Source organism: Aquarana catesbeiana, linkage group LG06, assembly GCF_042186555.1.
Source record: "Aquarana catesbeiana isolate 2022-GZ linkage group LG06, ASM4218655v1, whole genome shotgun sequence".
NCBI classification, from domain to species: Eukaryota; Metazoa; Chordata; class Amphibia; order Anura; family Ranidae; genus Aquarana; species Aquarana catesbeiana.
Genome location: NC_133329.1, coordinates 197,832,485 through 197,848,100, shown reverse-complemented (window position 1 = coordinate 197,848,100; position 15,616 = coordinate 197,832,485). Strand labels below are relative to the sequence as shown.

The following is a 15,616-nucleotide window of genomic DNA, read 5'->3' as shown; positions in this document are numbered from 1 at the left end:
CCACTGGGATCTGTGTTAGTGATCCAGTAGACCTGCTTCCTGAACCTCCCTGGGTACTAGCCGCAGCAGTCAGTCCTAGGGTCCACTATCTTAGCAGTGCACTTCCGACTCCCATCTGTCACCTGGTCTCAGGTGACCTGACACTCGTAATTGCACTCCGTAGGTGACAATTTCTTGGAAAAGTAGCCACAAGGATGCAAAGTGCTCTCAGAGGTAGGACGTTGAGACAGAAGTCTCAGAAGCATCAACCTCAAGGATAAAAGGTAACGTAGGATCAGGATGTGCCAACGCAGGAGCAGAAACAAAGGCAGCCTTGAGACCCTCAAAGGCCTTAATGGACTCTGGAGACCAACTCTGGGGGTTACCGTTCTTTCTGGTCATATCAGTCAGGGGCTTGACCAGAGGTGAGAAGTTACGAATAAACTTTCAATAATAGTTGGCAAAGCCCAGGAAATGCTGCAGAGGACGTAAACCCATGGGTCCGGGCCACTGTAGGACTGCAGAAAGTTTCTCTGGGTCCATCGAAAAACCAGCAGTGGAAATGACATAACCCAGGAATTTAACCTGTTCATGATGGAACTCGCACTTCTCCAATTTACAATAGAGATTGTTCTCTCTTAGTTTCTGAAGCACACGACAGACATCTGTATGAGGATATCATCGAGATAAGCCACCACACATAACTGCAATAAATCCAGGAGGACATTGTTAATGAATTCATGGAAAACTACTGTGGCGTTAGAAAGGCCAAAAGGCATTACGAGTTACTCATAATGGCCTGTTCTGGTATTAAACGCAGTTTTCCACTCGTCGCCCTCCTTAATCCTCACAAGATTGTATGCCCCTCTCAAATCAAGCTTAGTGAAAACCGTTGCTCCCTTGAGGCAGTCAAATATCTCTGTAATCAATGGAATCGGATAGGCATTCTTAATCGTGAAACGATTGAGACTGCTATAATCAATACAGGGTCTCAGTTCACCGCTCTTCTTCTTCACGAAGAAGAAACCAGCACCAGCAGGGGATGAGGATTTGCGGATAAAACCTCGAGAAAGTGTGTCTGCAACATACTCCTCCATGGTCTTATCCTCCAAGATGGACAGATGGTAAACCCCGCCACGAAGGGGTATGGCACCAGGTTGAAGGTCAATTGCACAATCATATGGCCGGTGTGGAGGCAAACAAACGGCTTGACCTTTGTCAAAGACATTGCTAAAATTGCGGTACTCCTCCGGCAGAGAGGAGAGTAAAGAGGTAAACAGGACCTTGGCTACCTTCTGCAAGCAGGTCTTACTGCATTATGGCATCCAGGAGAGAACCTCAGCACGGAGCCAATCAAAAGGGTGGTTGTGCCTCTGTAACCAAGGATAACCAATAACCAACGGAAACTTAGGTGAGAAATTGCTCATGAGTCACATGTGCAGGCTGTAGGGGTCTCCTGTCAAGAGCCTCAATGGCAAGTTGAGTGTCACGCAACTGCAGCGGAATCGAGTGCTTCAATACAAAGGCAGCCTCAATGAACAGGCCTGCAGCCTCAGAGTCGATTAGAGCCTGTATCTCGACGGACGACTCAGCCCAAGAAAGGGTGACTGAAACCACAAGCTTATCCTTCTGGGTAACTGGGGACAAAACAACGCCACCTAAGGTCTGTCCGTGACAGGACCTCAAGGTTCGGACATTCCCTGGACAGGTAGGACAAGACTTCAAAAAGTGACCTGCCTGACCACAATAAAGGCACAATCTCTCCCTCCTCCTAAAGTTCTCTCATCCGCAGAGAGACGTGTGAAGCCCATGTGCATGGGTTCATCTTTACTGACCAACTCTGTACCAGGAGGCATGGGAGGTGAGGGAGGCACGAGTGGGACTGCAAAGCTCAGAGGCAAACGTACAGGAGGCTTCCGAAAGCGCTCCTTAAAAGAGAGTCTTTCTCTGAGTCTGGAGTCAATGAGGATGCAAACGTGATCAACTTCTCCAGCTCAGTGGGTATATCTTGGGCTTCTATCTCATCCTTGATGGAATCTGAGAGACCATGAGAAGAAGCAGCCACGAGGGCCTCATTGTTCCAAGCAACCGCTGCTGCCAGAGTACGGAATTCAATGGCGTAGTCGGCAACAGTTCCCGTACTCTGATGGACATGAGGCTCTTGGCAGCAGAAGCGGAGCGTGCGGGAACGTCAAATACCCTTTTAAAGGAGGCCACAAACTCCGGGTAACTCAGAACAGGTTTTTGCATCTCCCATAGAGGGTTTTACCCAGGCCAAGGCTCTCTCAGAAAGCAAAGATATCACGAAACCTACTTTGCTTCTGTCCGTGGGAAACGCCTGGGGCAGCATCTCAAAGTATATCTCAACCTGGTTGAGAAACCCTCTGCATTGAACTGGATCGCTGGGGAAGCAGATCGGAACCAGACATACCTCTTATAGAGGTAATACTTGAGGTGGATGCCTGCACAGAGACTGGCGCAGCAGCAGGGATGGCCTGCAGCTCAGGTTGTACCGGAGCAGCCACAGTGGGAAATTCCAGGTGAGCCATGCAACTCAGAACTGTTTGTAACGCCATGGCAAGCTGATCCATGCGGTGATCTTGCTCATCCAATCTGGAAAAAATATTACAAACAAGTGGATTGACTATCTTCTGAATTCATGGCCTTCGCCTACTGTCAGAAACAATTAAATCAGACCGAGACAGAAGTACAGTTAAATCACACTTGTTTAATAAAAGTAAATAGAACAAACATAGTCAAAACATAGCCATAGTTCAGGAAGTGGAATGGATAGTCAGACAAGCCAAACATCAGGGAGCAGGAGATGAGCGTAGTAAAACAGCAAACAGGATCTGGAGCCAGAAGGGATGTCAGCCAAGCAAGTCTTTTAACAGGAATGCAGGAGAGCGTCTCTGTGATGTTGGCGAAGGCAGAGAACCTCTGGGCTGGATGGCTTAATTAGGCAGGACTGACGAGCAGGATATCATCAACAGCTGATTAACTGTGGAGAGATAGGAGCTGGCAATTAGCCGACAGCTGAGCAGCCAGCTCAGGGAAGGAAGAGCTGAGCCCAGCCCTGACAATCCTCCAGTAGACAAAGTCCTTTCTCCAGGGTTTCAACAATGTATGTGTGGCCCTCCTTCACTATTGTGAGTTTAGAGTTTAGTGGGATATCCCCATCTGTACACAAGCTTATGGTTTCTGATTTCCTTAGTTATTATATTTAAAATGTTTCCGCTTTTGCAGCGTGTATTTGGGACATATCTGAATAACATTGTAGATCTTGGTATTGAGTAGGTATTAACAAGGAAGGTAGTTACAGAAAGCGAGGTAAGAGTAGGGGACTGAAGAGAATGGAGTCAAAGAAAGAAGATCCCAAATAAGATGAAAAGCAATAACAAATCCAATAAAATACTAAACCAGGGGTGGCTCTCCAATGAGCTTGCCTGCACCTGTTAACCTCTCCAGGAAAGTATCAAAGAGGGGGAAACTCAGGGAGGCACAAACCTATTTGGGGAAGTAGAACACAAATACAGAGTTAGAGATGCTCTGACCCAATTGAATACAATCACATCAAAAGACGCCGTCCCCCAAAACTCTGAGTAAAATGTTTGAATGGCAAGGGAGTCAGACTGAAGAGGGAGACTCATCCAAGTCTCTCTGAATATATCGATACGGCCTAGTTTAAGGGCCACCAACAGAGTTTTGGCCAGCAGTATAACAAAAGTCAAAACACGTAAATGTAGTAGACAATAAAAGTGCCAGGGTGCCCTGTATAAAAAGCTTAGGTCAGCAGCAGTGGGTCTCCCGTGGGGTGGGAAAACTGATCAAATCACCCCTGCAAAATAATGGAAAGTCTGAAAACATGACCTGTTGGGGCGCCTTGAGAACTGGAGTTGAGAAACACTGGGCTGAGGCCACTTCAGGGGACACGGACCACTCAAAAAAAAAAATATGCCTAGCACTTCAGTGACAGTCGTAGCCACAGTCAACAAGTAATAAGCAATTGAAAGTAATAATAAACAACAGTAGAGCCTGATTGGGCAACACCAACTAGCTGGCAACCGAGATCCAGGAACCCATATTAGTCATAAAACTAAGTATGGCAATAAGCCAGTCAGGGCTTAAAAATTACTGGTCAGATGCCAACTAGCCTACCATCAGGCTTGGCTCTAGTGGTCATAGCAAACTGTGAATAGAGGACATGGTCTGGCGCATGGCGAGGATGGATGCACACTGAAGGAGCTCCAAGGTCCCGATAGCTTCTTGCTCCATCTCCCTGTCTCCCGCAAATCACAGCATAGGGAATCTGGTGCAGCATACACCACAGTCTCGATCCCAATGACCCACTACCTCCACTTCAGGCAGAAACATCACAGGCATCTTCAAGTCCCAGTCCTCGGCTTGGAGCAGCATGGCCTTGGCCAAGATGACACCGGCTCACTTCGATAAGGATCTTAGTGAGGGTTCGCAAGCAGCATGGGAGGACGAGGTGAGAGAGCCTGCATACACAGACCATCCTGTAACATTCACTGACTTGACAACTATAGCTGCAGACATTAAAAGTATACTCTCTGTAGCAACCTAAAAACTGACATTTTGGTTCTCACAGAACAATTGGCCTCAGTAGAGAAGGCAGGTAAATACAGAGACAAGGCTATACAGAGACTGGAACAGATTACAGACTGCCACGCAAAACATATAATTGAAATGAACAGACATCTTGAGGATCTTGATAACAGAGGCAGGAGAAATAACCTGAGAGTGGGGGGTATACCTGAGACCATAATATCTAAACAAATACCACAAGTATTCCAGAAGGTTTTCAACAACATCCTTGAGAGACTAGCATGCTCAAATGTTGATCTCTTTAGAGCACATGGAGCACTGCGAGGCTGGGGCCCAGATAGTGCTCCTCCCAGAAATATTATCTGCTGTCTCCAGAGCTTTGTTTTGAAAGAAGAAATGATGGCTAAAGCAAGACAGAATGAACTAATAACCTTCAACAGTGATACTCCAGCACTGTACCAGCATCTGTCACCAATCACACTCAAAAACAGATGGGCACTATGTCCCCTCCTGGAGATACTATTGGAAAAAGGCCTTACCTACAGATGGCGCTTTCCATGCTTTGAGTGTCACATACAGTATAATGGTAAGCAAGTACTACTGCGTACCCCTGATGAGTTATAAAAGTTTTGTGATTCTCTTCAAATTTAATCACTGGATCTGTCAGAGTGGTATTAGGAATTTCGGCTTCCGCCACAGGTATGCAGTCCACAACACTCACCCCCCTTTGACACCATACAACCGTTCCTCCAAGAAAAACAGAAATGGTTGTCATACTGCAGCCAGGAATGGGACTCAAACGAAAACCCCTGGAAAGGGCATTATCACTTGATTTAATGCTTTAGCTTACAGATTGGAGAGACCCACTGATTGTTATTTTGATCAGGACCTTAATCTGTTTAAGTGCCTTACTTGGCCTGTACTTTTTGTTTTTCCCTATATGCTTTTTTCTTGCTGATTATTTGACAGTGTGGTTGTTATGATGGACACAGCCCAGTGATGCTATCTGGTTATTTTTTTACTATGATCTTTGCCTAGATCAGTTGTGTTCTCTCCTGAGACAACCATGCACTGGACACTGTACGAAATTTCGCGTTGAGAAGTCCGAGTGTGACACTGAATTTCTTGCGTTCTAATTTCTTTATTACTAACTAATTAACCATGTGTAGAGGTTATAATGAGTATGCAACATATGATCCATTACAGTTGGGTTGGGGTATAGCCAGGATTTATGGCAGTATTATGGTGCAGTGAGTTTTTCCTGGTTATTAACATATTTACCTTGCCTTATCCTCTACTGTTCCAAACTTGTGTTTATTTTGGTTATGTTTATAATGACCAATATTCAGCTATTATTATTTGTATGTTATAGTTATAGCAAGATTTGTTTCTGTGGAGATTTGAGTAGCAATGCCCACCAACTCAAATTATTATTATTGTAAGATCTTGTCTATTTTAGCATCCTCCTGAGTGGGTAATGCCCCACTAAGAAGATGGGATGTGGGATGGGTAGGGAGATTCCTAAACAGATTTCTTAAGAAGCTTAATGAAGGTATGGACCTTTTATACTCTGTACTTATCCATTAGTGTAATTTGCTTAAGGTGTCCCTATACTACAGACCGTCCCACAATCCCCTACAGGTAGTACATATTGTTTATCATCAGTATTTCATCTTTCTGTTATTGACTACATTTTTGAAACTTTTAGGTACTTTTAGGTACTTTTAGGTGTTTGTACCTTAAAGCGTTTGTAAACCGCTTATATTTTATAATTTTTGCACAGCTTTGCACAATTCTTGCACATTATATATGGATCTGTTAATATAAGATGAGTATATTAAAAGTTTAAGGCACTTTACTGTGTTTCTTATTAGCAGTGGCGGCTGGTGCTTAAAATTTTTGGGGGGCGAAACAAACTGAAAAATGAAACTGTTAGTAATGCAGGACTGTGAATAGCCATTTATCAGGTGATTATGTATCATTACTGCTGGATAAAACCGCCCATCATATGTAGCCTCACTGTGCCAACCAATTGCAGACTCATTGCGCCCATCACATTAGGCCAATCACATCCACAATTCAAGTAAAATAAAATAAAACCACTTAACATAAGGTGTCCTCATCAGAGCCCCCTTTTACTTCAGATGTCCCAATCAGAGTCCCCCTTTACAGCACGTGCCCCCCTTTACATCAGATGTCCCAATCAGAGTCCCTCTTTACAACAGGTGTACCCATCAGCATCCCCCTATAAATCAGGTGTTCTCATCAGGGTCCCCCTTTTACATCAGATGTCCACATCACAGTCCCCCTTTACATCAGATGTCCCCATCAGAGTACCCCCTTACATTAGTTGTCACCATCAGAGTCCTCCTTTACATTACATGTCACCATCAAAGCCCCCCTTTACATTGCATGTCACCATCAGAGTCCTCCTTTACACTAGATGTCCCAATCGGATTCCCCCTTTGCATTAGCTGTCCCCATCATAGCCCCCCCTTTACATTAGATGTCACCATCAGAGCCTCCCTTTACATTAGATGTCTTCATCAGAGCCCCCCTTTACAGCAGATATCACCAACAGAGCCCCCCTTTACATTAGATGTCCCCATCAGAGTCCTCCTTTACATCACATGTCACCATCAGAATCCTCCTTTACATTAGATGTCACCATCAGAATCCTCCTTTACATTAGATGTCATCATCAGAGTCCTCCTTTACATCACATGTCACCACCAGAGCCCCCCTTTACAGCAGATGGCCCCATCAGAGTCCTCCTTTACATTAGGTGTCACCATCAGAGCCCCCCTTTACATTAGATGTCCCCATGAGAGTGCACCTTTACATTAGATGTCACCATCAGAGCCTCCCTTTACATTAGATGTCTTCATCAGAGCCCCCCTTTGACATAAGATGTCCCCATCAGAATCCCCCCTTTGACATAAGATGTCCCCATCAGAATCCCCCTTTACAGCAGATGTTACCATCAGAGTCCCTCTTTACATTAGATGTCATCATCAGAGTCCTCCTTTACAGCAGATGTCCCCCTTTACAGCAGATGTCACCAACAGAGCCCCCCTATACATTAGATGTCCCCATCAGAGTCCGCCTTTACATCACATGTCACCATCAGAACCCCTCCTTTACATCACATGTCCCCCTCAGAGCCACCCTTTGCATTAGATGTCCCCATCAGAGTCCTTCTTTACATTAGATGTCCCCCCTCGTACTCACAGCTCTCACACAAGTTGCCTGTCATCCACTATCAGAGCTGTGGGGAGGAGTCAGAGATACCGGAAGTGAAGGCACAGGACCCGCCAATCACACACCACAGCAGGGAACAATGCTGCATAGAGGGAGTGTTCAGGGCGCAGAGCTCAGCGCTCTGAGAACTTTCTAAAGGAAGCCAATAGAGCTTCTTGTTTGCAATGATGTGATTGCAAACATGTCATGTTTCCCCTAGCAGCTGTGTGTCCGGCGCCCTGCACACACTTAAAGGGACAGTATTTTTTTTTATGATGAGTAACTTTGGGGGGTCTGCGCCCCCTATCGGCGGGCACCACGGCTTATGAGATGTATTCATTTGTATAAGGACAGCGTATTTTGGAATGTTGTTTTGTTGTAGTTTGTTGCACATCCTGCCCAGATTGGTGGTTTAGATGCAGCAGTCCTTTTTAATATTTTTTTTTTGTTAGTGTTATAGTGGTTAGCACTTTCGCCTAGCAGCCAAAAAGGGTCGCTGGTTCAAATCCCAACCACGACACTACCTGCCTGGAGTTTGCATGTTCTCCCTGTGCCTGCGTGGGTTTCCTCCGGGTACTCCAGTTTCCTCCCACACGCCAAAGACATGCTGGTAGATAAATTGACCCTAGTATGTGTATGTATGAATGTGAGTTAGGGACCTTAGATTGTAAGCTCCTTGAGGGCAGGGACTGATGTAAATGTACAATGTATATGTAAAGCGCTGCATAAATTGATGGCGCTATATAAGTACCTGAAATAAACAGACAAGCCTATCAGCTTGGTGACTGTTTATTTTCCGAATACGTAACACATTTCCTTTTGTAAACAAGTTGTACAGGAGCTCAAAAAGTTTGCCTCTGGTTGTCCAATAACATCCCCCAAAAAACATATTACAGGATACATCCACTGGGAAATCCTGTGTGACCTACAGAATCCTCAAAAGGATGAAGCTCTTACTTCAGTCCATATCTATCGATTCTTGGTGCACAATGTTCCCATCAGGACTATAAATTTTACTCAATACCTTACAACAGACATTCCAGAATCGATTTTGTCTATATTTTACAAAGGGGCTTAACCTCCCTCACACGGACAGCCATTGGCATACAATCCATATCAGATTATGCCCATATCTCAGTAACTATGGATTTCACACCACAACACCCAAAAGTTTTTAATTGGATATTAAATGCTTCTTTGCTGACTGATCCAGTTTCTCATCAACATATTACTAATATGATCAGCAATTATTTTGCACATAATGTAGTAGAAGAAACCACACCAATGGTTGTGTGAGAAGCTCATAACTGCATAATCAGGGACAAACTCATAAAACTGTGCGACAAAAAGACTGTGCTAAGGAAATGTCTGCCCTTGCCCTTAAAATAATGCAGTTAGAAGCTTCTTGCAAACGCTCTTCAGCTGTCAGATTTTCTAGTGAGCTCTTAGAGACATAAAAAAGTTGCAAACTTTACTAGACCTTAAAGCGAAATGTATTCTTTTTTTTTTTTCAAAAAAAGAATTTACTATGAGCACGGAGACAGGAGCAGAAAATTTCTAGTAGGGACTTTGAAAGAGGCCCCCATAACTAACAACTTATTTCAAAATTGCCGCTCAGTTTCACGACTTATTCTAAATTATACAACTTACCCCCACAACATAAATCATAGGACCTTCAGGGAGATGGACAACAAGCAATTAAAACATACCTATTGCAAAGTAAGTTACCTACTCTTAAAAATTTAGATATATCTAAATTGGAAAAACCTATAGAAGAAGAACTTATGAGGGCTATTAAAGATCTCAAAACTGGCAAAAGACCAGGTCTTGACAGGTTCTAATCCCTGTACTATAAAACTTATGCTGGATTGCTGAACACTCCCCTTTTAGCTGTACTAAACTCCCTCACCAAGTCACAGAATATTCCAGATTCATTTTTGTTGGCTCATAGCGCGGTCCTTCCCAAACCAGGCAATATAGATGATATATTGACGATATATAGTTACTCGATTTGTATTTGAAACTCCTAGCCAAAATTCTTGCTAACAGACTTAGACCTCTCCTGGCCCAGATAATCAGATTCCAGTCTGAAGTTGGTCCAGTCAAGTTCGGTGTCCCTCAGGTCTCAATTTTGGTCCCTTATCTTTTAGCATTTACATTTTTCCACTCGGCCACATTAAACCGGATTGTCCTTTGGCTGCTTCTCTCCTATCAATATGTGATATAAAAACTTGGATGGCCCATAATTTTGTTCAATTAACCACTTAAGGACCAGCCTCGTTTTGGATTTTAGGTGTTTACATGTTTAAAACAGGTTTTTTTTTGCTAGAAAATTACTTAGAACCCCAAACATTATATATTGTTTTTTTTCTAACACCCTAGAGAATAAAAGCAGTCAATGCAATACTTTTTTTTGCACCGTATTTGCGCAGCGGTCTTATAAGCGCACTTTTTTTGGAAAAAATTCACTTTTTTTGGAAAAAATTCACTTTTTTGAATAAAAAAATAAGACAGCAGTAAAGTTAGCCCATTTTTTTTTACATTGTGAAATATAATGTTACGCCAAGTAAATTGATACCCAACATGTCACGCTTCAAAATTGCGCCCGCTCGTGGAATGGCGTCAAACTTTTACCTTCAAAAATCTCCATAGGCGCCGTTTAAAAAATTCTACAGGTTGCATGTTTTGCGTTAGAGGAGGTCTAGGGCTAAAATTATTTCTCTCGCTCTACTGGTCGTGATGATACCTCACATGTGTGGTTTGACCACCGTTTTCATATGTGGGCACTACTCACGTATGCGTTTGCTTCTGCGCGCGAGCTCGTCAGGACGGGGGGTTTTTAAAAACATTTTTTTTATTTTTATTTTTTATTTTACATGATTTTATTTATTTTTACACAGTTTTTTTTTTTTAATTGTCACTTTTATTCCTATTAAAAGGAATGTAAACATCCCTTGTAATAGAAAAAAGCATGACAGGACCTCCTAAATATGAGATCTGGGGTCAAAAAGACCTCAGATCTCATATTTACACTAAAATGCAATTAAAAAAAAAAAAAGTCATTTAAAAAAATGACATTGATAAAAATGTGCCTTTAAGACGTATGGGCGGAAGTGACGTTTTGACGTCGCTAGCGCCCAGCAGTGTCATGGAGATGAGTGGATGCCATCTTAGCCTCACTTGTCTCCAGGCACAGCACGGAGAAGGACCCGATCGCCTCTGCCGCTATCGATGGCTCCGGTAAGCAGCGGAGGGCACCGGATCGCGGCGGGAGGGGGGGCCCCTCTCCTGTCACTGATAAAAGTGATCTCGCGGCGAATCCACCGCAGAGACCACTTTTATCTTAAAGCCGACCACCGCACGAAAACGGGGATACCAGGGTTATGGCAGCTAGCTGCTGCCATAACAACGATATCCACCACCAAAGTTTGGACGTACATTGACGTGCGGCGGTCGGCAAGTGGTTAAACTAGGACAAGACTGAAGTCTGCTTATTTGCCCCCCCCCCAAATTATGTAAGGCCAGTCCTGATAGCTTATCTATAGATGGCACTGTACTTGAGCTTCAGTCTAATTTGAATAATCTAGGGGTGATATTTGATGCTAGCTTAACCTTTGCTCCAATGTACAAAATGTCAGAACATCTTTTTTCAACTTGAGAAACATTGCTCAGCTGCGCCTATGCTATCATACACTGTAGCTGAAAAAAAAAATCCATGCATTTGTGTTCTCCCGACTCAACTACTGCAATGTTCTACTTGCTGGTGTATCTAAATCCATTATTAATTGACTGCAATATGTACAAAAGGCAGGGCAAAAGGTGCAGCTGCTCTGGGCCCCATCATTGTTGTGGGGCCCAAAGCAGCTGCCTCATACTTGCCAACTATCCCAGTTTAAATTCCCTTGTCCCTTGTAGTTTTAGTCCCGTGCTGTGTCCTGATATCTATGTGAAGTTCTGTTACTAATGCTGCCCAGCTCTGCCCTATTGCCGTGTACAGATAACTCATCTACAGACCCTGTGTTGTTTACATGTACTTAATCTGTGTTAATATGTAAATACCGGCGGCATTGATATGTAAATAGAAGCTGCATTAATATGTATATCATGCCCCCTGAGGTCATATCCACCATCTCTTCTGCTGAATGCTGCCCACTGGGGAGGTAAAGGGGCATGATTGAAAGTCCCGCCTACAACTGCATTTATTAAGCCTAACATCAGCCTGTTCTGCAAAGGTAAGCAAATTGGAGGTGGAACCCTTTTTCAAAATAACATCACAGAGCACCATTCATTTTTTGTGCATGTGAATATGCACATCTCAGTATTTAATGACACTGCTGTGTATCTGCTAAAGGGCAGCATGTTTCTGTGGTACAGGAAAGCAATTTTGCATGCGTTCCTGACACACACAAATGTGAATGCAGGCTAAATGTCTCAGTTACGTTGGTGGTCAGTGTAAACCTCATTACATTGGGGCTTGGTGTACCATCCTTCAAACTTTTATCAATTTTGGTCCTCCAATTCTGGTCTTCTGTGTGTCTGGTGTTCTGTGAGGTAGGATTTACACTGGAAGAAGGGCGTCATTTTTTTAAAATCAGATAATCTTTTTTAAACTTTTTTTTTCTTTTTACACAACACACACATACAGTTTGTTGAATAAAACTCTTGTCTCCATTTATCTTAAAAGAGAAGTTGTTCAAATCTAATCTAAAAACTTTTTTTCTTTAGACAAGCTTTCACTTGTCCCTTTTTCATTTGTTTTAGTCTGTGTATTTGTTGTGTTTTCTTTCTAAAGTGCTTTACCTTTAAAGGCTCTATATAAAATAAAGTTTATTATTATTAATAAACATTTTACCCTTTCGCTGCCAGGCCCTGTGCTCCATTTTGTACACTCAGGTGGCCAGACCATTTTTGCACTTTTTCTTTGCTTTTTTATTTTTTTATTTTTTACTTATATCTTTCAGAGTTTGTAAAAGCCCCCCCCCCCCCCAACCATATATTTTTCTGTAAGCACATGATCAGTAGAATAAAAAGGTGATACCGATTTTTTTTTTTTTTTTAGACCCTGCGGTATTTGCAAAAATGTTTATCAAACCAATATATTTGCAAAAAATACAGTAAAACCATTATTAGCAGATAAAAACACAGCAAATTTTACAAAATTTCAACTAAATATAAAAGCTTAACTTATATTGAGTTAATAACAAATATTTGTAATTATTTACATTGCGCCTTTTTGCGAAATGGTTAAAATTGAACAGATGTAAAAGTCTAAATATCCAAATTTCTCAAAAATATCTGAAGGTTTTCATTTTTCCTTTACAGCATTCCGAATTTGTGAAAGACCCCCAAAACCATATATTTTCTGGAAGCATATGACCTCTAGAATAAAAAGAAGGTGCTACTGATTTTTTAGACCCCGCAGTATTTGTGCAAATGTTTATCAAACCAATATATTTGCAAAAAATACAGTAAAACCATTTTTAGCAGATAAAAACACAGCTAATTTTACAAAATTCCTGCTAAATCTCTACAAGATATAAAAGCTTGGCCTGTATGGAGTTAATAAATAACAAATATTTGTAAATCTTAAATTGCACCTTTTTGCAAAATGGTGAAAATCGAACGTACCCAAAAATTTCTCAAAAAATCTGGAGGTTTTCATTTTTCACTTACAGCTTTCAGAATTTGTGAAAGACCCCCCAAATCATATATTTGATATTTGCGCAAATGTTTACCAAAGCAATATTTTCACTAAAAATACACTAAAATCATTCATAGTGGATTCATACATGGCAAAATGTACAAAATTCCTGCTAAATTCCTAGTAAATATAAATTTTAAAACTGTACTGAGTTAATAACAAATATTTGTACATTTTAAATTGCACCTTTTTGTGAAATGGTGAAAACTGAATGTACGCAAAACTGTAAATAATTTACTTTAAAAATCCGGAGATTACCATTATTTACTTACAGGTTTCAGAATTTGAAAGACCAATCAAATTAGACAATTTCTAAAAGCACATGACCTGTAGAATAAAAAAATAGGTGCTACTGATTTTTTGGGCCCTGCAAAAATTGCACAAATGTTCATCTATTTTCACTAAAATCATTAATATTGCACATAAACACCACATAACTTACAAAATTAGTACTAAAGCATCATTTACATGTGGCATACTAAAGTGTATGCCCATGGGGGGGCCATGTTTACCCACACGGGGATGCACAGGTGTCCCCCCATGCATCCCCCTGTACAGGCAGTCCCATTTATGTCAATTGGGATACAACGGCTGCACAGGCATGGCTGCTGTTCCCAATCTGACATCCATGTGGGTGTGGGTACATGACGCAGACGGTGTGAGCTCAGGGACATGCATTCGGACCTACATGGATGTAAAATTGGGAGCAACGGCTCTGTTCGTGCAGTTGCTACATCCTAAATGACATCAATGGGACTGCCTGCACTGAGATGCACGGAACACCTGTTCATCCCTGTAAAGGTACGCTGTGTATGCCCTGTGTGAACAAGGCCTTAGGCCCCTTTCACACAAGCACACTGATCGGGTCTACCTGTCCGTTTTTTAGGCAGGCCCAATCAGACATCCCGTTGTTCTCTGTTGAGAAGCTGATGTAATGGACATGTGTCCATTTACACCCGCCTGCATCCGATCCAGTCCGCTAAAAACAGATGGATGGGGATTCCATACCCCATCCATCCTGCAGATCGGATGGTCTCCCATGGAAATGGACAAGCGATCCGTTTCCATCCGACCATCCCATAGAGAATGTCCGACTGTTTCTGTGTCCGCTCTGCATTAGCAGAGCGGACACAGACTTCTCATCCGCCTGCTCAGCGGGGATTAACAGACAGATCCCCTGCTGAGCAGGCGGATCTGCTTGACAGTCCGCACCATGGGAAAGGGGTCTTACCAGGAGCAGCTGGTCCATTAGGGGTGCAGGGGCGCCGCTCCCCTGCAGGGTGTCGAAACTCATAAGTTTGAGGGTTTTTTTTTCAAACCACATGATTAGATCCTGATGCTCTAATTGGCTTGAAAAAGGTTGGGCTAGGGGTGCAGAGCATTGCGCCCTGAAACCACCCACTTATGACAATAGCGAATTAATATTCGCTTTGGTCTTCCGGCTTCTCTCGAGGAAGCCGAGGAGGGGTGAGTGCGGGGGGAGACCATCACCGTGGATGGGGCGAGTGCGGGGGGAGAACATCGCCGTGGAGAGGCGAGTGCGGAGGGAGACTATTGCCGTGGAGGGGTGAGTGCGGGAGGAGACCGTCGCCGTGAAGGGGTGAGTGTGGGGGGAGTCCGTCACCGTGGAGGGGTGAGTGCGGGAGGGGGGCCATCACCGTGGAGAGGCTGGGTGTGGGCTGACCACCTGGGGGGTTGCTGTCCCCCAAAAAAGTCACTGGATCTTACTAGGGTTGTTTGTTTTTCTTTTACTTTTTTTACAGTTATATTTGTAAAAAAAAATTTGGTGAGATATCAGAGGTCTAAACAGAACCCCATATCTATATATTTTTTTGAGAAAGAGAAAGGGACTGAAGATAGTCCTTTTCTCTGTATCACTTTACTTGAATGCATGATATCTGTATAGAGATTCCATTCATTCATAAACTGACAGTCTAATACATAGTAACACTCGCGGTTACTATTATCTTATGTCAGTGGGCATATAGGAGCAATCATAGTGATCGCTGCATGCGCCCAGGGTGCTACACCGAGGGGGGTGGTAAACACAGCACCTGAAGCCGACGATAATGGCAGAGGAGGGATGCCGGCTTATTGATGGTAGCTGCAGGGGATCCAATTTGCAGG

At 43.0% G+C, this 15,616-nt stretch overlaps 1 protein-coding gene across 10 annotated transcripts in view; it reads left to right on the top strand.

Annotated features, from left to right (window-relative positions):
- The window catches only part of VPS35L (VPS35 endosomal protein sorting factor like), a 1,435,757-nt gene that overhangs the window by 1,212,586 nt on the left and 207,555 nt on the right, over positions 1-15,616 (top strand). The window lies entirely within an intron of this gene.